We start from the raw sequence: 25,516 nt of genomic DNA, 5'->3' as shown, positions 1-25,516 counted from the left end.
TAAATGAGAATTTTCCAGTTTGGTGGAACGCCAATTCCTCTCACATTTCCACGATATTTGCTTTAATTTTCGAGTTTCCGTATTATACCATGGAGCTAACCGTCTTTGTTTTATTATTTTCTTTTTTAGAGGGGCTACAGAGTCGAGTGTCATTCGCAGCGAGCCTGCAGCACTATCAACAAGATGATCGATTTGGGAGGGACTGAAATTAGCATAGGAGTCCTCTGTTACTTTGTGATCTGATAATGAATTTAGAGCTGATGGAATCGCATCCTTAAATTTAGCTACAGCACTATCAGACAGACATCTTGTATAGAAATTTTTGCCCAATGGCGTGTAGTTCAGCAATACAAACACAAAAGTTATCAAACAGTGGTCAGATAAAGAGGGATTCTGTGGGAACACTATTAAATGTTCAATTTCAATACCGTATACCAAAACAAGGTCATGGGTGTGGTTAAAACAGTGAGTCGGTTCATGAAAACTCTGAGAGAAGCCAATGGAATCTAAGAGAGAGATAAACGCAGTACTGAAGCTGTCATTCTCATCGTCCACATGAATATTAAAATCCCCTACAATAATAACTTGTGTGTGAAAGACCAAGAACAAGGCTTTCAAATGAGTTATAGTTTAGTTTAGGTTTAGAGCTGATTAGTAGGCTAGAGTGGAAGATAGCTGCAACTCCACCTCCTCGGCCTGTGCCTCGGGAATGTGAGTATTAATATGACTGGGAGGGGTCGATTCCCTTAGGTTAACATATTCTCCATCACCCAGCCAGGTTTCAGTAAGACAAAATAAATCAATCATAATCTGATATTAGTTCATTTACTAGTACACCTTTCGAAGAGAGAGATCTGGAGCCGGTTGCACCAACAGGGCTTTACTAAGCCTGGTCCTAACTGCTAAGTAGGTCTTAGTTAAGACCAGTCTTTAGAGTTGACCTAACGTCGGTTGCACCAACCAAACTTAAGCCTAGGCTTAACTACGCCTGTCTTAGCGATGCGCGTTCATGTGAATGGCCACAGAACTATAGCGGTTGCCTAGCAGCGTGCGTTGCTGGGTTATGCTGTAAACTATCTTCCGCTGTTTTGTTAACTTGTAGCCGTCTCAATGGATGATCAAAGAAAAAGGAAAGGAAATTTCACCGACATTGAGATACGAAAGTTAATTGAGCTGTACAGTCAGCACAGACACACACTGACTGCCAAGCAATCAAACTCAATAACGAAGAAGAAGAAACAAACAACATGGAAACAGATAACGGAGGCGATTAACGATTGCTCTGACTCTGGCTGCTTTCGGACAGAGAGCGATGTGAGGAAAAAGTGGAAAGACCTCCTGAGCAAAGCAAAAAAAGATTTGTCTTCAAAAAAACACCACCCGACCGGCGGGGGTCCTCCCCCAGAAACCTCCGTGTACAGTACCATAATTGTGGATATCTTTGGAGAGGATTCCCCGGCTTTTATTGGTTTGGTCGGTGCGGAAAGTGGCGGTACCGATCTGGAAGAAACTGCTGTCTCTCTAGAGATGGATGTCGACCACTCAAGCGAGAGTGTGAATTGTGAAGGTGTGTAGCCTATATATTGGAGTAGCCTCCAATAACAGTTTTAGTAGTTGTCAGTAACAGTAGGCCTATGACAGATTCTCTGTATTTTCAGACTCGACGGAGGCCCAAGTCACTCCACAAAATACTCATGAAGGCAGCAGCGGTGCACCGCCGATGAAACAGAGGAGGAGGCTGGAAGATCTGCAGCAGACACTTCTTGAAAAAGAAATTGTTAGAGTGGAGGCTGAAACAAAGAAATTACAGGCCGAGCAGGAAAAGCTGGAACTTGAAAAACAAATAATATCATTAGAAATACAGTTGCTCCAACAACAGATAAGCAGGTCATCTTCGCCTATTTCTGAAGAGGATGGGCGGTCTTTTGTAATTCTGTAAATAAGCCTAATGGCAAATTGTGTGCAATGAATCAATGACAATTATATGTAAATTAAAAAAAGAGTTTATTATAAACCTACTGGACTTTCTTTGTGGCTTATTTTTTATGGCAGAATTATTTTAAGTGAAGCAATAGTTTATAACATTTATAAAGCATTAATAATACGTGTACGGACTAGTCGTCCACCGACATCTTCATGCCCTGCATGGTCCACAGGGTCGGCACCTTCCTCCGGCACCGGCTGTGGTGTTGCCTAGGGAGAGGGATCCTCTTGGTGACACAGATGTTGTGGAGGACAGTGCACGCTGCTATTACGGTGCAGACTTGCTCAGGGTGCATCCGCATCTCTCCATGAAGACAATGAAACCTAGAAAAAAGAATTAATGATTAGGCTACTGTAAACCTAAATCTGTCACGTTTGCCGAGTTTTATATAGCCTAGGCCTAGTCTATTTATATAGTCTTCAGTGATCTAGTGACCACACTATATCAGCACCATGGATAGCGGCACAGACACTGCGGAAGAATTTTACCTGCGCTTGAGGACTCCGATGCACCGCTCAACGAGGGACCTAGTGGTGGTGTGGATGGTGTTATACCGTCGTTCTTGCTCAGTCCTCGGAGCAATTATAGGATCATCATGCAGTGTTTCAGTGGGTATCCACTGTCACCGAGAAGCAGCCCATTTACTCTTCCAGCCTCGAAATCCTGGTATAACGCACTCTCTCGGAGGATGCGTGCGTCATGGGTAGATCCAGGCCATCTTGCCACCAAATTAAAGATGTTATAATTGGCGTCACAAGCAATCTGCACATTGATTGAATGGTATCCCTTGCGGTTGACATCAGATGGTGCTGGATCCGGATGTGAGTCCCATCGATGCAGCCCACAATACCAGGAATGTCAGAGGCCCGGAGGAATCTGTGTTTCATCACCGCACACTCGGCCTCAGTGGGGAGGTGAGCAGATCGTGGAAGGCGACGGCTCAGTGCCAGTGACACTCTGCGGATGGCCCGACATGCGGTGGATTTGTGGACATTAATCATGTCTCCAACAGTGTTTTGAAACGCACCATTTGCATAAAAACGTAGCGCTATTAACAGCTGTAATGCGGGTGTCAATGCTGCGTTGTGATCCGACACAAACTGTAAGTCGGGTGACAGCTCTTCAACAAGTTCATATATATCTCTCCGACAAAATCGAAACCTCTGAATCAGCTCCTCATCATTGTAAATGTCCAATGGATTGCTTCTGTCCCTAATAACTCTCTCCCATCTAAAAGCCCGCTCATTGTAAAGTCTGTGTATAAGGCGCGCCATGTCTTTACTGCTGAGTTATCAAGTGGTTACTATAGAAACTTCCTAGATTTTTACTTTACGCCTGCTACTGACTAGGCGTAAGATTTACGCCCGGTCTTAGCGAGAAGAGGACTTAAGCCTGGATGGTGCAACTGTCATAACTATTAGGTCGGACTTAGAATGCTGAGTTAAGACCTACTTACCTTAAGCCCAGGCGTAAGCCCTGTTGGTGCAACCGGCTCCAGATGTTTAAGAGTCCACATAGGATCTTCACTAAGTAACTCCTGAAATGGAGGAGCAGAGAAGTGTGTTCGACTGGTCTCAACTCTGGGTTTTCATAGATTTGGTCCACTAATAAACTTGGCCAGATTTCTAGAAATGAGAGCTGCTCCTGGGATGGATGCCGTCTCTCCGAATCAGACCAGGTCTTCCCCAGAAAGTCTGCCAAAGATCTACAAAGCCCACATCGTTTGCTGGACACCACCTCGACAACCAGCGGCGGAATGACGACATGCGGCTATACATGTCATCACTGGTCAGATTTGGCAGGGGTCAGGAGAAAACTACAGTGTCCGACATTGTTTTTGCATATGTACACACCGTCTCAACATTAATCTTAGTGACCTCCGATTGGCGTAACCAGGAGTCATTACCGCCGACGTGAATAACAATCTTACTGTATTTACGTTTATCCTTAGCCAGCAGTTTCAAAAGAATCAATGTCACCCGCTCTGCACTAAACTATGGCGCTGGCTTCGCTAACTTCACGTTTCTCAAAATGGAGCTGCCAATGATCAGTTGGTTTCTCAGCTGGTGTGTCGCTGAGTGGGGAAAATCTGTTAGAAACGAGAAGAGGTTGGTGATTACCCGTGGGCTTTGAATGCTTACGACTATTCCTCCTTCAGACATTCACCCAGCCACCCCTTCCTGGCTGCTCAGGAGATCCCGGGGGACGGCTACCACAGGCTAACTCAGGCCGTTCCGCACCGACTACGGGGACTGGCTAGCTACAGTAGCTAAAGACTTATTTACCAAGGTGCGGAGACGGACTTCTAAATCACTGAGCCTTGCCTCCATGTCTACAAATAAACTACACTTGTTACACGTACCATTACTGCTAAAGGAGGCAGAGGAGTAACTGAACATCTGACACACAGAGCAGGAGAAAGTAGGAGAGCGAGAGGGAGAAGGAGAAGCCATCTCTAGCTGCTGAGCTAATGTCGCTAACGGCTGAGCTAAAGTACTGTAGCGTCAGCTACCAAAACTTTAGAACAACTATGAGATTGAACAGCAGTCACTAAAAGATGGAAAGAACTGTGAGTGCTTAGGCAAAATTATTGTAAGAATAAATGTTTAGTGGACAGTTGGCCGCAGTAATCGAACAAATTTAACTGGTATTTAGCGAGAGCAGCACAACACGCTGCCAACACACAAGCACCGGAAACGGATGAGTCAACACGCTTACCGCAGTACGTCAGCAGTACGTCAGCCGACGTCTAAAGCAACATTTAATGTATTTAACTGTAACTTCAGTTAATGACCAGTAGAGTACTGTGATTAAGCAGTATGTTGCTTTAGATTTCATGTATTTAACTGTAACTTCATAGTCAATGACCAGTAGAGTACTGTGATTTAGCAGTATGTTGCTTTAGATTTCATGTATTTAACTGTAACTTCTAACTGTAACTTCACTGTAACTTCATAATTACCTACTTTATAAAACAATTGGCGCAATATACATACAATTGAATTTTAAAGACATCGTAACCTCCAGTTTAACATGAATCAATTCCTCGCTGTCTCTTCGATTTTGTGCCCGTCTCTGGATTAATGCCCCAAAACACCTATAAACACAAGGAAAGCCGTTTCATTCAGGTAGGATGATAAAGGTGGCATTTCCCAAACAGTCCCCCCCAGCTTTCAGTGGGTCACTGCTGTTGTATGACAGAGCTAAACTTATCTCTGTCTGGACAAGGTGACATTACTGTGGTTCAGATAAAAACCAGCCATTTAAAGAAACAGTAACTGAAAACCATTTTCATTACAAACACTTCAATCAACAAAGTGCAGGTGTGTGATTTACCTAGGCAGAGTAGCCTGAGCGGTACTAGCCTGTGCCATTGACAGAGAGGGGCATGTAATGCATGCACCGGGGGCTATACGGGGTGAGGGTGCTTTCCCCCGATTGGGCAAATGCAAAGTGCAAACAATTCTGTCATTCTGTCATAGGTGCTGAGGCGTGGCCTTGTGAGGGAAAAACAATAATGGGCGGAGCATGGAGCATGTAAAAAATTGAACTAAAATTCAAACAAAATATTAACTTCAAATCTACAAAAGTACTCAGAACTGAACAAGGACAATTTTTAAAACGGCTTCCTCTCTGGTCTCCAGCACAGACACGTGTTGAGTCTATAATACAGCTCTCAGGGAGGCACGTTAGCAGTTGCCTGCTGTGGTCCTGGGCTGCTCACAAACACAAACACCCAAACATAACTACTTTCAACAAGCCCTCAAGCACAATAGTAACGTAGACATTTACCTTTAGATAAATTCCAGAGTGCATGAAGCACCTTCAGCATACTTCTAATTTAAATTGTAATAGCTGGCGAAAACGACAGCCAAACCACTGACGAAGTCCTGGTGAGGTCCTATGACCACTTGGCCCTCCGCAGACAGCATCCATGCACTGGGCTTCATTATGTCACCTGAAACAAATTCAAATATACTCACCATACTAGTGGAGAGCTGCTTCTGGAACGCGCTGTGGCACGTCTGTTGTCAGCACAAGCATTGACTAGACTACCTCAATATGGTGCAGGCTTTCCCTGTGTGGATTCAGAGTATGAATAAAATAATTTTTCTTTAAAGAGAAGTTATGAAAATATTTGTGAATGCTCTTAGTTAATGTTCTTAGAAAGAAAGAAAATCAGAATCAGCCATTTTCAGAAAACCATCCATCCATCTTCATCCGCTTATCTGGGGTCGAGTCGCGGGGGCAGCAGCTCCAGCAGGGGACCCCAAACTTCTCTTTCCCGAGCCACATTAACCAGCTCTGACTGGGGGATCCCGAGGTGTTCCCAGGCTAGTGTGGTGATATAATCTCTCCACCTAGTCCTGGATCTTCCCTGAGGCCTCCTCCCAGCTGGACGTGCCTGGAGGCGTCCTTACCAGATTTTAAATATTGACATTTTCATTTCAGGTACCTCAACATGTTCTCGACTCGCTGGAAAAGGAAGTAACTACTGGAGCTGAGATCAGACCACAACAGAGAGCTCACAATTCCACACATAGATGTGAAGATGTAAAACAAATTCACTGTTTACAATTTGATTTAGCCAGGAGGAGATTAAGAGCTGGAGGGATAATGTTTTTGAGGAAGTTAGGGATAAAGGACAAAAGTGTAGTTCTACCAGATGAGTGTGCACAGCAAAGAGACACTCGCTGGATCAGTACCAAAAAAGCATGACTTGATGGTGTGAAATGCATTAAAAAAAAATTAAGAAGACATCAACATTATCTTGGTGTGCTTGGTAGCATTACCATCCTTTCAATGTCAGTGGCTGTGGCACACACCTGCAAATATAGAATAAGAAAAGATTAAGACTCAACTGTTACCATATCTTGTACCCATAGATTTATCTTTTTTTTAGTCAGTACACATATTGTAAAACTTAGATTGTGATCATGTGTTATGTATGAAGTACTCAGTCCACTCACCAAGAATTTAGCTATCACTATAAGGAACACCTGTAAACCTGCTTATTCATGCAATTATCCAATCAGCCAATCATGCGTTCAGGGTTTTTCCTGCAAAGAGATGTTTTTAGCAAGCGCCAAAGGAAAATCACCAGCGCCAAAATGATATGAATTGGGGGAAAAAAGCATTTCAAATCCCCTCCGAACGTGTTTTAATAGCCATTTATCAAACAAGCAGAACATAAACTTAAATACGACGTCTTGTCTTCCAGCAGTCACCTCTCCTCACATTCACAGCCGCAGTATTTTACACATGCAGCTGGCGCTGGATTAATAAACCAGCTGCTGCGTTGGTTTGACTGCGCCTGAACGCTCCTCCATGAAGCTGTATTAACCGGTACTAGCACTTTCACATTTTACTCCGGCACCGGTTCTCTTCTCTGCCCTCTCCAGATTAGGTTTTCTGGGTGCTACGTGACGCTCGCCTGTTCACGTTCTCTCCTTCCTGCTAATCTCCGCAGGGAGATCAGGAGCCTTTCATGCGTGTTTAAAGTTGCTCGTCAAAGTCACTTCATGACCAATCACAGCCTGGAGCAGGCGGGACATTACAAAAAGGTTGAGGAACTACAGCAAACTTAAGAAATGTTGAACGTGTTGTTCTGTATGTCCGGTTATTATTACAGCATAAAAAAAAATGAGAGACTAACCACCATGAAGAGCATTTTTCTTGCACAGTAACTTAATGACTGAAAACAACCCACAAAATTAAACTGCTGTTTTGTCCAACTGGAATTAATATTATAGGAAAATATCAGAAAACGGTTTTGTGTAAAAAAGCTGAATCTCAACTAATAAACTATCTGTAGGAATACTATCCAAATAAAGTGTAAACTGTAAATATATAATTGTACTGACATTATACTTTCTATTTAATGTTATAATATTTATTAATACACTAATTTACACATTTACTCCTCCAGGTTGTGGATATATTTTGTTTATCAAATGGTCAGAAATAACAAGAAAATGCATAGATTACGGTCATAAGGTATCGCACTGCCTTTACTGTACGAGCACCGATCATGCTTAAGTTAATGTTACTGTCGAGCAAAGTCACCACCCAAAGGCCCATTATGAGCCAGGAAAAGCCCTGTGTGTTTTCCTTACAGTTGACAAGATAGGCAACGGCTGCTCTCTATCACACCCAGCACCAGAGAAAATTACGAAGGTTGTCAATCTTAAAATAGAAAGTGTGTGTAACTTAGCTAGAAAGATAACTTAAGTTACTTCACCGCCCTGTAACGTCAGTCTTGTCACCATGCTGTAAGGTAACGTTAGCTCACAAATACAAACATCGTCAGACACAAAAAATCAAATAACCCGAGTTCTTACAAACGTGTATCTTACAGCTACAAATCCCTAGTTCTTCAGACTGTCAAGCTAAGTTAATGCATTTTCAAAAACAAATATGAGTGCCGCTTGGTCTAACAGCAGCACTCACTCTAACTGCCCGCAGTGGAATTTTCCAGACAAGACCGTTGACTTGAAAACTAACTTCCATCAGACAATGGACATGCGCAGTTCATTTTACAGTTGACAAGAAAAGCAACGGTTGCTCTGTATCACATGCATACACCGCAGGGGAGAAAATTACAAGCTAACGTTACTAATTTGAGATTAAAGTTGTCAAACTTTATCTTTGCCCTTATCCATTACAATATATTTTTCTCTGGTTGATAAGAACGGTCAATGTATTAAGGTCACAGCTTACCGTATAACGTTAACTTCATTGTCCAGTGGTCTTGTCAGCGTAAAAAAGCACTGCACCAAATGCTGTGGGGGAAAATATAGTGGGGAAAGACAGGCTCTTAGCACTAAGAAAAGCTAACGTTAACAGATAACTTAAAGGATACCTTAACACCTTTAGAAATATGAGGCTTGAAAACAACTCAGACGAAAAAGCATTTCTAACGTTACTAACTTAATAGAGTAACGTTAGAATTAACACTAAGTGTCTGTTAATTTCTTGTTTAAAAAATTGGGTGCTCAAACCTACCATGAGTAAAGTTAACATTAACCACTAACGTTAAGTTAACTAACTTTATGGCTGTATTCGAAACCGCCTACTGTACTAGTAGTATGTACTGATTTGGTCCAAATGTAGTATGTAGTATACAGTATGCTAGTGCTTCTCAAGGGGCGTTCTGAGGACGATGGGGGCGCTGGAGGCAATATTTTGGAAGGGGGGGCGCTGAGCTGCTTTCGGGGGGCGTTTGTTGGTTGGAAATTCTAAGGCGAGTTTACACTTAAGATTCACAACAATAAGAGTTTAAACTTAGTCAGTTGTGGGTAAATTTTTACAGATGATACTCTGACTTCTTTAAGTTTAACTTTAAAGTACTTGCAAAAAACTGTGGTCTGCCACATTAAAACCTGCCAGTTTAGTCCACTGCAACTGTACGAGACTTTTAACTAGGCCTATTTAAATTCGTATTTGAGCTGCAGGCAGCGCATATTTGCGCAGCACATCCTCTGGCTCGTCTCTCTCATCTGTCCCTCGATCTCCTTCCTTAACACAGCTGCACAAATCTGTCCAACACAACGCTGTCAATGTCGGAGACCCAGCTATTAAAAGTTAGTAGCAAGCATGTAAGGAGAGCTAAGTTAATGTTAGAATACAGCTGGGTTTTCGAGGCTAGCACGCTGTATCTGCGCCACAGTTACACTGTCATTCTTTAGGAAACACTGAGTTATAAGTTATGAGCACATGAGCTAATAAAGTCCAGTCAATAACTGAATTAAAACAGATTCATTTATTACTGAGATGAAAAGGGGCCACAAACACATTTAAATAGGTTACTTCCCCACATAAGAGGAGGAAAGACTTAATCATGTGTGTTGACTCAGCAGGGATGATATTAAATAAGCTGATCTACAGGAGAAAAATATTTAAAGGCAATAAGAATGTCAGAGAACCTCACTAGATTATATTCTATTATAATAATATATTTTGAATTGTCACCTGCCACCTGAATTTTTAGACATTGCCACCATAAATTGGTGCAGAAAAGGCAGAAATTGGAGGAAAAATTTTCACCAGAATGCAGGAAATTAAGTGGGTTGATGCTCAAAATCTTCTGGGGGGGACCCCCATACCCCCCACTTATTAAGTGCCCCATCCAAGAGAACAGTATCTGGCTTCACACACAGTTTCTGGGAGGAAAATCCACTTATTAGTTAAATATAATTACTTTTCACATGGCTTTTTTGTTACATTTCCGTGTTTGTTTGTTTTTTAAAAAATCAACAATATTCAGGGCAAATTGCAAACATCTTTTTTGATGGGGGGTGGTAAGGGACCTGGATAATAGATAGGGGGGAGCTGGCCCAAAAAAGGTTGAGAATCACAGCAGTATGCAAACAAAAGCAAAATCTGCAGTATGCCAAAAATACCCGGTTGGAGTACTGATTCGGGAAAAATATGCAGTATGCCAAAAATACCCGGTTGGCGTACTGATTCGGGAAAAATATGCAGTATGCATCGGACCAGTCTACCTCGCGCACTGTGGCCCATAATGCAAAGCGCTAGACCTGTAACAACAACCCGTCTTTTCTTTAGGGGACAACAACAGAACTTGTTTTACAATTTCCATACGTTGTTTCATCACTAATTCCACAAAGTTTTGAGGTGAGAAATCAACTGTGTAGATTTTAAATATCGGCATTTTTTAGGGAAATTGTTGACGAATCGAGAATGTGCTCGAACGTTTTCGGGGTTGAGAAGCTCCGCAAATGCAGCGGGGGAAGCTAATGAGCCAGCCCGCGGGGTTAGCTAACGATCCGGCCAGTCAGCTCACGGAGCCCCCTGGTCCTCACGCCAGCTCACGGAGCTCACAGCCACACAGACCTCTGCAGCCAACGCAGCAGATGAGTCCAGCAACAACCTGAGAGGAAAGACCCGCAGCTGTGAGACAGTTTACATGTTCGTTCCGCTGTTATTCTGTCTTTACATTCTGAGTAATGTAGTAACGTTAAATAAAGACACATCTGGCTCTTGATGGACAGGCTTGTGTAACTTAGAAGCACTTTGATAAAAAAATAAACAACAATAGTGGAACGAAAGGGGACTGCTGTCCTTTATTATTATCATTATTCTAAATAGACATTACATTTTTAGTGTAATGTTACAGTTGTGGTTATAGTACATGATTTTATATAATTCTTATTTATGCACCAATATACCGAAGCAAACATCTGCTACAGCTCGGCTGCAGCCCTGTTACATACGATGTTTTTAAAAGAATACGTTTTAAGCGTAATTACTTTTATATTCCTCTCATTGTTCCGATTTTGAACACCGGAAACTAGCAAAGCCTGGTGTAGCATGCTGCAAAATAAATCTATTTAACATTTTCTTACTACATACTAAACCTCATACAGTTTGCAGTATACAGTTCATACTGCATACTGCTGTTGCCAGTAGTAGGCGGTTCTGCATACAGCCTGTCTTTGTAACTTATGTTAACTCCTCTACAAAAACATACAAAGCAACAGAACTTAGCTATTTGGTTACAGTTAAATAACATGCTCTGCTATATCAAACAGTCATTTCAAAGTCATTTAGTTGACAAAATGTGACATTTCAACACTTACAGTCACTTAACCGTCTATCGGGATGAGCGAGGCGAAAGCTCCGAATGACGCAGCTCGAAAAGTCTGAATTCACAGCAGTTTCCTGTAACAGCCCCGCCTGCATTCATTTCACAATAAAATTCTGAACACGGTATAATATTGTGAAATGTCACAGTAAAAGCGTGTGAAGTGATAATACTGTAATTTCTTGTGAAATATACAGTCCCATCCTGTGAAATAATTTGCAGTGTACCAAACTGCTCATAATATTCAGCCTCACATAAGAAAAATGAACCCCATTTATTTTAACGGCTGCGACAGGCTGATGCACCGAAATGAAAATTCTTGGTCGAAGCCGAAAGCCAATATAATGCTAGCTAACACGTGGATTTATAACTTTAATGGTTCTGATGTTTATTAGCTGACCTTAGTTAACTTAATAGCTTCATAATCTAGACAGCAACTTTTGTCTGCCTCAGAAGCAGTGTTACATTTGTAACACATTACTCCCAACTAGTAATGTGTTACAAAAGTAATGCAATTACAGTTACGTAGTGCTTTTTGCTGTAATGCAGTAACCTTCAATAGATGTCTATGAAGATTCTCAGTCATCCAGGTCATAGTTATCCAACGAAGGTTAAAGTCAAGGGCAACTGGACTTGGTTGAAGATACTGGAAGACGTTTCGTCCCTCATCCAAAGGACTTCTTCAGTTCTGACTGACTGGCAGGGAAACTTAGCTATTTAACCTCAGTGGGGTCGTTGGCCCGGGTCGTCGATACCCCTGTTGCTGGAATTTGATGGTTGAGAATGTAGGCAAGCCTGTGCATGCGTGAGGTCTTTATCAGAGTATAAATGCAATTATTATGATGCTGTCTGTATGCTAAAGAATAAGTGTAGACAGCCACGTATCTCCTCTGATGCACATGCAGCTTATTTTCACCTGGCAGAGATGAGGGTTCACTGTTACCGAGGTTCACCGCCTCTGCACAGATTCCCCACCCAACCGGTAGGAGTGCATCATACCTCACTGGTTTCCCACCCATTAAAGATGCACACATTTGTTAATATTTTAGATGTGTGGAGTCTGATTCCCCTTCACATACAGTGAGGAAAATGAGGAAAAACAAATAAATAGTTAAAAAAATCATACATTGTGATTTCTGGATTTTTTTTTTTAGATTATGTCTCTCACAGTGGACATGCACCTACGATGACAATTTCAGACCCCTCCATGATTTCTAAGTGGGAGAACTTGCAAAATAGCAGGGTGTTCAAATACTTATTTTCCTCACTGTATACTCACCTCTCTATATATACTTATCCTCTGCTCTGCACTCAGATGTTGGTCTTCTTCTCTCCTTTAGTCCTCCAGTCTTCAGCCTGCCAGCTACCCATGGACCCTGAAGATGTACAGACACGAGTAGTCAGGATGGCCCCAGTTGCTCTCGACTTGCAGCTTCACAAAGTTGAAGACACCTTTTTTTGGTGACTAGCTGGGACAGGACGAGGACTAAATGTCCACGCCCACCTTCAAAGGCCCAGCAGCGTCCTAGGACCAGGGGGGAGTGTACCTGAGGAAAGACAGAGAGAAACAGAGAGTTTAGGATGTATGTATAAAAAAGAATAGACAGTAAAACAATGTCAGCTATTATCATAGAGCCATCTGTCTTGTGTTTGTAGTTCCTAGCTGAATAACAGTCCTTGGGCTCACAGGTGGCCGCCAGATAGGCATCCCCAAAAACTATCTGTCCTGCCTCTTGTGTCTGGTACTTTTTTGAAGATAGCTGGAATAAAACACTGGCCCCTGCGCACAAAAACACACACAAAGAAAATAAGAAAGCAATCTATAAACTAAAAAGCAAGTGTGAATTACAATCTGACAAATGAAAATGGCAAAGATGATTTAGATGTTTTGATGTTAGACTCCAGAGCAAAGTTGGGCAAAGTGTCTGCTGCCGGAAGCAGGTAGTTCATCCTATTCTTTAACCTCAGCAGCTCGTCCTACAGCTGTCTGAGTTGTGTCGCCACGTCCTGTAAGGGAGAAGAGATTAGTTAAATAATGCTGCATGTTCAAAACTTTGCTGACATCAATGTGTGTTTCACATGTAGGTGAGAACATCTTCGGACTCTGATTGCTTTTAGGTGCACAGGAAGAATAAAAAGACGTTTCTATCTAAAGAGACAGTCAAGCCGCTTTCATGGGCCTAATTGTAGTCGTGTCAGTAGATGAGACTGGGGATGTTATTTAAAGTTATATCATTTATTTTCACTATAATTCCATCCGTAAAAAACACAATGACAGAATGTTTGACTATTTGGGATTCATACAATTGAAAAGCAAAAATCCTTTCAGATGGGCCCGCTGGGAAAAAATCTTGACGCGTGATCGGATCTACAGTTTGTGTCAGTTTCCTTGACATGAAAACGTTTGAGAACTGTTTTACTGTGAAGCTCGTTTTGTTGTATTGAGCTAAAAATGACACATGCACTCAATGCAAAAATACTGTCAGATTCAACCAATCTGAGAGCAGAGGAAAACACGACCAAAATCAAACATAATTTTAGAATTTTTATTTATTTATTTATTTAGGAATTGTTGATTTTATGATTTTTTTAATCTGAAATGTGGCAGGAAACCGGAGCAACCAGAGAAAACCCATGCCAACACGGGGAGTATAGAAACTCCATACAGCAAAGATCAAGGCTGGGAATTCACCCCTGATCTCTGCTGAGGCCACAGTGTTAAACACTGAGCTGCCGTGCGGTACTGAACGTTTCTCACAGCGGACATTTTGACTCAAGTGTAAATGGTAAATGATCTGAACTTGTATAGCACCTTTCTAGTCTTTACGACCGCTAAAAGCACTTTTACAATACATCACATTTACCACATTCACACACTGAGGCAGAGGCTAAGGTGCCATCTGCCATCAGAAACAGAACAGAACTGCTACTGTACGTCAAAATGCCCGCTGTGAGAAACTGTTGTCAGGCCAGGTCAGACTGGGACAGGTGAGATAACATTTGTTGACATACAACATGTGAGGTACGATATGCAGGCCGTTCTTAAAGCTTTTCCCACTGCTGAACAGAACCTGGCCACTGCGGACTTCTTTGGGGGGGGTTGAGGAAGGCATTTATATGGATTTTCAGATATTTCACAACAGCATCATCAAAAGATGTATTGTTTGATGCCATTGCAGCCTCCAGTATCTTTTTTGGAGAGCCAAACTCCCGGTCAAGGTCTTTAATCACGGCTTTGTTGACTTTTGTCATGCAGTACTTGGTTTTTTCAGCAACAGGGCCAGTGATTTTGATCTCATCCGCTACCTTGTCTGACAGACGCTTGATGAGGGCTTTGATGTCTGCCATCTGCATGAACTGCAGATAGCAGACATCTGCAGGGGTCTTTGTGACAAGCCTCATGAGCAGGGCAGTGATGAGTTTGCTGGACATCCACTCTGACACTGACACTGCGGACAGATCCCCACTTTCAGTGTGTGACACCGGACTATTGTTAGGCACTCTGGTACAGGAGTAAGTGATTCCTCTGGGTTTAGAGGTTACTTCTTCAGGAGCTCCTGAAGTGGCCTCGACATTGCATTTGAGCAATTGCTGACTGTCAACACGAACCCTGACATTCAAGCTCTCACTATCAAAACCAGTGCAGACAGATGCAGATATTTCAGCATCATTAATAGATGATATTCTTGAAGTCTGCCTGTTGCTGGCTTCCGGGCACTCCAGCCTGATGATGGCATTTTCTGGTGGTGGGGTCAGCACTGTTGTGATTAGCTCTTTGATGTCAGTTAATGCACCTGCCACTTCCACATTGTGACTTTCTTTGTTTGATGGCTCCATCTCCATCCAGTGCAGCACCTGCTGCAAGAACTTTTCCACTGCGTCCTCTGTGATGGCATATGCCTTCGTCCTGACAGAGGCACAGGCACTCCTCACCCTTGGGACCGTGGGAATCTTATATGACTGGCCAGCCATCAGATTGTCGTATATTTTATCAGTCAGCTCTTTGGAAAACTTCCTGATCATGCCACTGGATTTGATGTCTTGCAGTGTTTTGTTGGATTGTGCTGCAGCTTTCTCTGGCAGGTTGAATTTATCAAACAAGCTGTCGACATCATTTTTGATGGTCTCAAAATCTAGTTGAGAAAACTGCTGCTCTCTCATGCTGATCAATTTGGAGTTGCTGGTTGGATCACTAGATGCACGTCTGGGCCTTGGAGAATAAGGAACACTTCCTGGTAAAATGCCATCAATGGCTTCTTCAAAGTCATCCTCTTCCACGGGTTTAGGCTGATAGGACATAGAATCTGGGTTGAGTCTCACAAGGAAATCTTTGCATTTTGTCTTCAGCTCCGTCATCATTTTGTCAAACTGTTCTTTAGCAAACTTGAAAAATCTGCGTTTGCGAACTGCTTGGTCGGCATTGGCGGCATCTTCTGAAGGTGCGGCCTGTGAGACAAGAAAGTCTCTCACCTTATGAAATATTAACTCCATATTAAAATGAGGTCTTGGTGAGCATCTTTTCTCACCGCCGTGAGACTGCAGGTCATCGATTATAGCTTTGACAATTTCAGATGCTACATTATGAGCTTCCAGAGAGGTGCTGGGAGACAGGACAGCATTCTCAGCCTCTTCTGTAACGTCTGGTGTCTTCTTGGACCATTTGGCAAGGATGTCAGTCACAGCTTCAATCACTGAGGGGATGGAGATCTCGGATTTTACGCTCTGAGGCAGTTCACATCTCTCTGGTTCCTCTATTTCCAGGATCTGTTCTGGAGATTCAGAGCTTTTGAGTGGAACATACTCAATGTCGTTTGTCTGCCAACACATTGCCAGGCACTGGGAGTTCAGCTTTCCTGAATATTTTCTCAGACATTCGGTTGCATGTAACACCATCTGATGAAGAGATGATATGTTGGAGATGACGCTAGGGAAAAAAAGGTCAGGCTCTGATGGCGGGCTGCTGAAGACCCAGGATACAACAGAGCTTACCTCCTGTGAAACTTCCCTCTTAATTAGACTTGTCAACTTTTCTGCACTCTCATATTTGTCCTGTGGGACTTGAAAAGCACTAGCAATGCTACCAGGGAGGGAGTCTCCGAGTTGAGTGTTGAAGTTCTCCAAAGCTGTACTCACAGCAGCCTGAGCTGCACTCCTGTGCACGTGCTGCTTAATCACTGGAATGATCTTTCTCAGGATGGCTATAGAGAGTGTCTGTATGATTTCAACAATCATATCAGCCAGTGTAGCTTGTGTGTCTGAGTCTAAAGTCCCTGCGACTAACATGTTCCACTGTGCTGCAGAGATTCTTTCAAAATGTTTTGTTACAATGGGCAGAATAGCCTCTAGTGTGATAGTGTCGTCCATCTGGAATCCGGTTTGGTCCATTTAGGTACGTTCTGTACACAAAGCTCTGCTTTTCTTCCGTTTGTTTGAAACTTACTGTAAAGTGTTTAGCAATGTGTGGAACTTGTATCTTGCTTAATGTTTAATTTTTTCAGTAGTGTGTACCTCGCTGTGCTTTCTGACTGTGGTCTGGAAGTCACTTGTGAAGAGTGAAAACTGAATGTAGAATTTAGTGATATTCATATAGTCAGGACTGTATGACATCATGTGTGTTGAGTCACATCACAGCACTGCGTCACACATCAAAGGAATTTAAATTTAAACACAAAGTCGCGCATGCGCAGGCAGACACACTTACATGATCACAGAACCAGAATCATTCAGAACCCGATGACGCGTCATAGGCGATGGAACTGGAACACAAACTCGCGCGTGCAGCAGCGTCTGCGCACACAGGAACTGGAACACAAACTCGCGCGTGCAGCAGCATCTGCGCACACAGGAACTGGAACACAAACTCGCGCGTGCAGCAGCGTCTGCGCACACAGGAAATGATCGATCATGCATGAACCAGCCAATTAGCTGCAGGACTTTTTATTTCTGAGCAAATGTGTGGAAATAAATTCTCAAATCGAATGAAATATGTTCTCATACGATCACCGATTGTCATATGCCAAAATAAATAAAGTGTGAATGAAGGTATTTTCTTGTGTGGCCAATAAATTATGCCTCTCCTCTGCCAGCACTTCCTAACGTTAGAATGGTTACAGTATCATCATAATTTTGTTGAAGGTACAAAATGAAACAGGCAACCAATGCTGTCACGTTAGTATCAAAGCCATTAATGGATTAAATACTTTAAAATGCGCCTTTTTGACAGTCTGGACCACCTGTGAGCACGAGTTTACTGGTTCATGATTTCAGTAGAAACAAAGTCTATGTCCAGTTTAATTAAATTTATATTATTAAATGATGAGTGCTCCTGACAGTAGGGAGGAAGGTTCATTTTGCTTTTACATTAAACAAAATACTTTTTTCCCCTTTCACAGATGCTGTGATGAAGCACTTTTCAAATACCACAGTGTCTGCTGTGCAAGTCCTCATTCGCAGAAAATGCAACGAGTCCTACTCAAAGAAAACACACCCTCCCCTTGAAGAATAAAGATTGTGACATTCAGTTTCAGTGTTTGGTTCCACCATTTGAACTGTATGCTTGTGACGGAGTACCATCACTAAGGCTGAGTATGCGCTTGGACTGCCAGACCAATGAGCCTGGCTCTTTGGCGTTGCAGTCATAGTTGTATGTTTGGTACCCTGTAGACCTGTGTTTGAATCTGGGTGACTGCTCTCGCTCTTCGCTGCATATGCTGTCAGAAGTGGGATGGCTTGACGTGAGGTCATTGGAGGCGCGCTGATTGTGTGAACTGTATGAGGGACCCTGATGGGTATTAATATCATGGAATATGTATAGTGTACTCTTTAGAAATAATGGACATTTCATTAATTTTATTTGAACATTTTTTGGCCTGCTGTACCTTTTATTGTACAGGAATGTATTTTTCTAATGTACAGAAGATTAAAGTTTTCAAGTTGTCTGTATGTACATTTTTTACTGATTTATTATGCTATAAGGGCATTTAGCCAGGTATTTTTAATGCATTAATAATGAATTATTGTCATACTGAATGGTTTTTATAAAGCAGTTTCGTAGTATATTAATAATAAAATTACTAATAAGCTGAAATGCTTATAATAATGTTCAAAGTATAAAACTGTTCTTCAAGTATAGCACAAAAGGGTAATTTAAGTTAAACTTAAAGAAGTGTATTTAAATTATAGTAAATATATTTAAAGTTGTTCCATTTTAACACAAGTATATTAAAATATATTGCAATTATCTTAAAGTTGAGTTTAATTATTTCTAAGAGAACACAACATGATTTAAGTTGTTCCAAAATAACACATTTAATATACACTTGGTATAGTACAATAAAAATGTGCATCAAAAAAATCACAACTTGGTTGTGGTTCGATTCCACTTAATATATATATTTTTTAAACATCTATAGCCTAGGTGTAGTTGTTCTGGACAAGATTTTCTTGAGATAAAGTGACTGCCTTATATTGAAGGCTACCAGCACAGCTTCAGGCAGCATTCTGCTTCCTCTGGTAAGCTTGACTCAGCTTTGTGTAGCCAGTGGGAACAGCAGCCAGTAGCACGGCCAAATGCATAGAGGGCCAAAAGTGGACTTTTCGTGGGGCGCGCCCTATTTCCAGCATCCTCCAATAGAATAGAAAAATGACATCTTTTGCAAATAGGCGTGGCTTGGTTGGAGGAAGTGAAATGGATCCTGGTATTGCGAAACCTTACCCATCCATCCATCCATCGTCAACCGCTTATCCTGCGTACAGGGTCGAGGGCTGCAAAAGCTCAATGTTGTCAAAATATTATTTAGTGTTTGCTTGAGCTATGAAAATGATTTTAATATTCATGATTTCAACACAACATAGACGGTTACACTGCAGAAAAATTAACATGTTGAAACATAGTGCTAATGCATAGAACCCATACAACCATCACCACACAATTAGGGACAACACCTAAAATAACATGAGACAATATCATCTTTTATTTTCAAAAAGTGTGCGTATGTGCAGCAAATTGGTGCCACAAGACAATTCTTATCATCGGCAAGTGTGCCTCCTGTTGTTGCGACACTTTATTCCTTTTAAAGTTTTTGGCCTCCGATATATCTGTGAAAAGCTAATATCGGGCAGGCTCTCATTTTTAAGCTGTACAATGTTAGCTTACATATGTGGCCTCTATTGACTGCATGCACAGTGGTAGCAGTTAAGTTTAACCATGGGCAAGGGCCAGCCTGGCTCAGCGTTACATGTTATGAGGTCACAGTTATTGGGATTTACATGAGCCTTAATATTACACTGTTGTCTTTGGGAGTTTTATGACTAATCATGTAAACGTTTTAATGTAAACTATAAAAGTGAACATTTCAGCTTTCATCAAGAGGCCATTTTGCTGGGGGGCCCACCGGCCACTATTTGCCTACCACTTAGTAGAATCAATGTTGGCAAAGTAATCCTTTGTTAGCTACATACCTTGATTTAGGATATCTAATAGGAACTGCCATTGGAACCCTGATTGGACCAACACACCACTGCTGAACCGCAAGCACTTCACTGAAACTGTTCCCCTCTGCTATTATTTGTGCAACAGGTGTTCAGTTTGTAGGCTCCCAGACAGTGGATTAGAAATTTGAAACCTCCAACAATCAAAAAGACTGCTCAGGTGAATTAATGACTGCTAAACAGCAGGCTGATGTTTCCAGCTTCAAACTAAGAATCTTTCACGTATCATGTCAAAATAGATGGCTATGTACGCATAATACAGAATACTGTTTTAACTGGATGTCCATACTATGCAGTCTGTAGTCCTCTACAACACAAAGCAATAGTTCAACACTGTGTGATGTATGCTTATTGCTTTCTTCATGAGAGTGAGCTATGAAGAGTACAATAGTACACAGCTGGAGTCAGGACATGGTTAGCCTAGCATAGCATAAAGACTGGAAGCAGGGGGAAACAGCTAGCATGGCTCTTTCCAAAGTGAAAAAATCCACCAGACCAAACACCGAACAGGCTAGCTCACATGTAAAAATTATCATTTGTAGTTTTATATCTGGTGCACACAAGAGGATTTTCAAATCTTAGAACACCACAAGTCATGTTTCCATCGTTTTTTAATGCGCATTTTAAAGTATCGCATTAGAAAACGTTGATGGAAACATTTCAAAAGTTTGCTTCAAATTCGCTTGACAATTAGATGGAAAAATAGCTACAGACATAATAAAATTAATAAACTTCAAATTTTAATCACACACAAGATGATTCACTCCAGATGCAGGACCACACACATGACGTTTTTACAATGGTTTCAGAGTGGCGTTTCCGGGGACTTTGGTTCTCAGTAGCGTGATCAAACGGGACTTCAGACAGAAACAAACATGGAGGCTGACTCTCGTCATTAAATACCTGCACTTATGTGAGCTGTGTTTTGCACAGAAAAACAAAAACAGTAAATTACTGGGAACTAGTTAAATTACTTTCACAGTATGTTACTGTATCATTTTAAAATTCATTGTTGTGAAATGATAGCTGTATACTGTGATCTCACAGTATTTATGCAAGTAGAGTACTGTGATTAAGCAGTATATTGCTTTAGATTTCATGTATTTAACTGTAACTTCATAGTCAATGACCAGTAGAGTACTGTGATTAAGCAGTATGTTGCTTTAGATTGAATTGAATTGAATTCAATTTTATTTATATAGCTCCAAATCACAATAACAGTTATCTCACAGCGCTTTTCATAAAAGAGCAGGTCTAGACCGTACTCTGTGATGTTATTTACAGAAGCCCAACAATTCCCACCAAGAGCAGCACTAGGCGACCGAGGCAAGGAAAAACTTCCTTTAAGAGGCAGAAACCTCGAGCAGAACCATGGCTCAGGGTGGGCGGCCATCTGCCTCGACTGGTTGGGGGTGAAGGAGAGAGAGAGAGGCAGCCTACACAATATACAACACAGAGGTAGAGACAGTAAAGTTGATGTTGCTATAGACTAAATGAAAAATGGTTTAGATATGTATAGTAGTGTTAATGATAACAATCGTAATGTTAATGATTATAATAACAATAGGAGAAGTAACAATAGTTGTAGCAGAGGATGTCGAGCAGGAACACGGGGGCAGCAGGTGACCCGCAACCACAGATCCAGACTCCACAGCTCCAGAGCCAGAAACACCTGCAGGAAGTGATAGGAGGAGAGAGGAGAGGGACGAGAAAGCACAAGACTACCGGAAAGGGGAGAAGTCGAGTTAGTAACATGCAATAACGGGATGAGGTTGCATACAGACGGAGAGAAAGTAGAGGAGAGAGGAGCTCAGTGCATCATAGGAAATCCCCCGGCAGTCTAGGCCTATAGCAGCATAACTAAGGGATGGTTCAGGACTCACCTGAGCCAGCCCTAACTATAAGCTTTATCAAAGAGGAAAGTCTTAAGCCTACTCTTAAATGTGGAGATGGTGTCTGCCTCCTGAACCCAAACTGGAACCTGGTTCCACAGGAGAGGAGCTTGATAGCGGAACGCTATGGCTCCTAGTCTACTTTTGGAGACTCTAGGAACCACAAGTAACCCTGCATTCTGGGAGCGCAGTGCTCTGGTGGGGTAGTAAGGTACTATGAGCTCTTTAAGATAAGATGGTGCCTGACCATTAAGAGCTTTGTAGGTAAGAAGAATGATTTTAAATTCTATTCTGGATTTTACAGGAAGCCAATGCAGAGAAGCTAAGACAGGAGAAATGTTATCTCTTTTACTGGTTCCTGTCAGAACACGTGCTGCAGCATCCAGCCTAGAAGTAACAAATGCATGGACTAGTTTTTCTGCATCATTTTTAGACAGGATGTTCCTGATTTTCGCAATATTACGTAGGTGAAAAAAGGCGGTCCTTGAAATTTGCTTAATGTGAGACTTAAACGACATGTCCTGATCAAAGATAACTCCAAGATTCCTCACAGTGGTGCTGGAGGCCAGGGCGATGCCATCCAGGGAAACTATATCTTTAGATAATGCGTCACGGAGGTGCTTGGGCCCCAGAACAATAACTTAAAACTACAGGTCATCCAGGTTTTAACATCCTGAAAGTACATTTGAAGTTTAGCTAACTGATGAGTTTCATCTGGCTTGATCGATAGATATAACTGAGTATCATCTGCATAACAATGAAAGCTTATGGAACATTTCCTGATAATATTGCCTAAAGGAAGCATAGTGAACAGGATTGGTCCGAGCACAAATCCTTGAGGAACTCCATGATTAACTTGGGCGTGCATGGAGGACTGAAATCAATCGGATATATAGGACTTAAACCAGCTTAGAGTGGTTCCTTTAATGCCAATGAAATTATCCAGTCACTGCAATAGGATCTGATGGTCAATGGTATCAAATGCAGTACTAAGATCTAGTAAAACCAGTACAGAGACAAGTCCTTTGTCTGATGCAATAAGGAGGTCATTAGTCATTTCACCAGTGCTGTCTCTGTGCTATGATGAACTCTAAATCCTGACTGAAAATCCTCAAATAAACTCTTGCTATGTAGAAAGTCACACAGCTGTTTAGCAACTGCTTTCTCCAGAACCTTAGAGAGAAATGGAAGGTTAGATATAGGTCTATAGTTGGCTAAAACATCTTTTTCAGAAGAGGTTTAATTACAGCTACTTTAAAATACTGTGGTACATAGCCTGTTGATAAAGATGGATTGATCATATCTAGTAGAGAAGTGCTGACTAAGGGTAAAACTTCTGAATGAAGAAATTATTGAAGTTAGTTGGTAAAGATTGAGGGAAGCAAAGCAGTCTAAACATATCTGGTTTTACAGCTGTTTTTAAGGTTCCTGAGTTTAGAGATAAGTCGGTGCCAGTTGAGGGCAGGTCTTGGTGAATTTTGTTTCTAATAGTTAGAATTTTATCATTAAAGAAGCTCATGAAGTCGTAACTACTGAGAGCTATGGAATACTTGGCTCAATAGAGCTGTGACTCTGTCAGCCTGGCTACAGTGCTGAAAAGTAACCTGGGGTTGATCCTATTTTCCTCTATTAATGACGAGTAGTACGCTGCTCTGGCATTACGGAGGGCCTTCCTATAAATTTTAAGACTTTCTTGCCAAATTAAATGAGAATTTTCCAGTTTGGTGGAACGCCAATTCCTCTCACATTTCCACGATATTTGCTTTAATTTTCGAGTTTCCGTATTATACCATGGAGCTAACCGTCTTTGTTTTATTATTTTCTTTTTTAGAGGGGCTACAGAGTCGAGTGTCATTCGCAGCGAGCCTGCAGCACTATCAACAAGATGATCGATTTGGGAGGGACTGAAATTAGCATAGGAGTCCTCTGTTACTTTGTGATCTGATAATGAATTTAGAGCTGATGGAATCGCATCCTTAAATTTAGCTACAGCACTATCAGACTATCTTGTATAGAAATTTTTGCCCAATGGCGTGTAGTTCAGCAATACAAACACAAAAGTTATCAAACAGTGGTCAGATAAAGAGGGATTCTGTGGGAACACTATTAAATGTTCAATTTCAATACCGTATACCAAAACAAGGTCATGGGTGTGGTTAAAACAGTGAGTCGGTTCATGAAAACTCTGAGAGAAGCCAATGGAATCTAAGAGAGAGATAAACGCAGTACTGAAGCTGTCATTCTCATCGTCCACATGAATATTAAAATCCCCTACAATAATAACTTGTGTGTGAAAGACCAAGAACAAGGCTTTCAAATGAGTTATAGTTTAGTTTAGGTTTAGAGCTGATTAGTAGGCTAGAGTGGAAGATAGCTGCAACTCCACCTCCTCGGCCTGTGCCTCGGGAATGTGAGTATTAATATGACTGGGAGGGGTCGATTCCCTTAGGTTAACATATTCTCCATCACCCAGCCAGGTTTCAGTAAGACAAAATAAATCAATCATAATCTGATATTAGTTCATTTACTAGTACACCTTTCGAAGAGAGAGATCTGGAGCCGGTTGCACCAACAGGGCTTTACTAAGCCTGGTCCTAACTGCTAAGTAGGTCTTAGTTAAGACCAGTCTTTAGAGTTGACCTAACGTCGGTTGCACCAACCAAACTACGTTCTGCGTTCATGTGAATGGCCACAGAACTATAGCGGTTGCCTAGCAGCGTGCGTTGCTGGGTTATGCTGTAAACTATCTTCCGCTGTTTTGTTAACTTGTAGCCGTCTCAATGGATGATCAAAGAAAAAGGAAAGGAAATTTCACCGACATTGAGATACAAAAGTTAATTGAGCTGTACAGTCAGCACAGACACACACTGACTGCCAAGCAATCAAACTCAATAACGAAGAAGAAGAAACAAACAACATGGAAACAGATAACGGAGGCGATTAACGATTGCTCTGACTCTGGCTGCTTTCGGACAGAGAGCGATGTGAGGAAAAAGTGGAAAGACCTCCTGAGCAAAGCAAAAAAAGATTTGTCTTCAAAAAAACACCACCCGACCGGCGGGGGTCCTCCCCCAAAAACCTCCGTGTACAGTACCATAATTGTGGATATCTTTGGAGAGGATTCCCCGGCTTTTATTGGTTTGGTCGGTGCGGAAAGTGGCGGTACCGATCTGGAAGAAACTGCTGTCTCTCCAGAGATGGATGTCGACCACTCAAGCGAGAGTGTGAATTGTGAAGGTGTGTAGCCTATATATTGGAGTAGCCTCCAATAACAGTTTTAGTAGTTGTCAGATAACAGTAGGCCTATGACAGATTCTCTGTATTTTCAGACTCGATGGAGGCCCAAGTCACTCCGCAAAATACTCATGAAGGCAGCAGCGGTGCACCGCCGATGAAACGGAGGAGGAGGCTGGAAGATCTGCAGCAGACACTTCTTGAAAAAGAAATTGTTAGAGTGGAGGCTGAAACAAAGAAATTACAGGCCGAGCAGGAAAAGCTGGAACTTGAAAAACAAATAATATCATTAGAAATACAGTTGCTCCA

General features: G+C 41.8%; 2 long non-coding RNA genes across 2 annotated transcripts; one reads left to right on the top strand and one right to left on the bottom strand.

Moving 5' to 3' along the window:
- Positions 1-2,802: 2,802 nt before the first annotated feature.
- LOC119881889 lies at positions 2,803-6,957 on the bottom strand. The gene is made up of 3 exons (XR_005440436.1): positions 5,968-6,957; positions 3,441-3,521; positions 2,803-2,941 (listed from the first exon to the last, which is right to left on the bottom strand). It is a non-coding gene; the product is annotated as an uncharacterized LOC119881889 (long non-coding RNA).
- A 5,352-nt stretch (positions 6,958-12,309) lies between these two features.
- LOC119881886 lies at positions 12,310-13,218 on the top strand. The gene is made up of 2 exons (XR_005440431.1): positions 12,310-12,573; positions 12,932-13,218. It is a non-coding gene; the product is annotated as an uncharacterized LOC119881886 (long non-coding RNA).
- The last annotated feature ends 12,298 nt before the right edge of the window (positions 13,219-25,516 follow it).

This window comes from Micropterus salmoides, unplaced genomic scaffold, assembly GCF_014851395.1.
Source record: "Micropterus salmoides isolate LMB-PRFRI ecotype aquatic unplaced genomic scaffold, ASM1485139v1 Ms_hic_scaffold_2779, whole genome shotgun sequence".
In the NCBI taxonomy this organism is placed as follows: Eukaryota; Metazoa; Chordata; class Actinopteri; order Centrarchiformes; family Centrarchidae; genus Micropterus; species Micropterus salmoides.
Note: the sequence above shows the minus strand (reverse complement) of the source record. Positions and strands in the feature narration are given on the sequence as shown.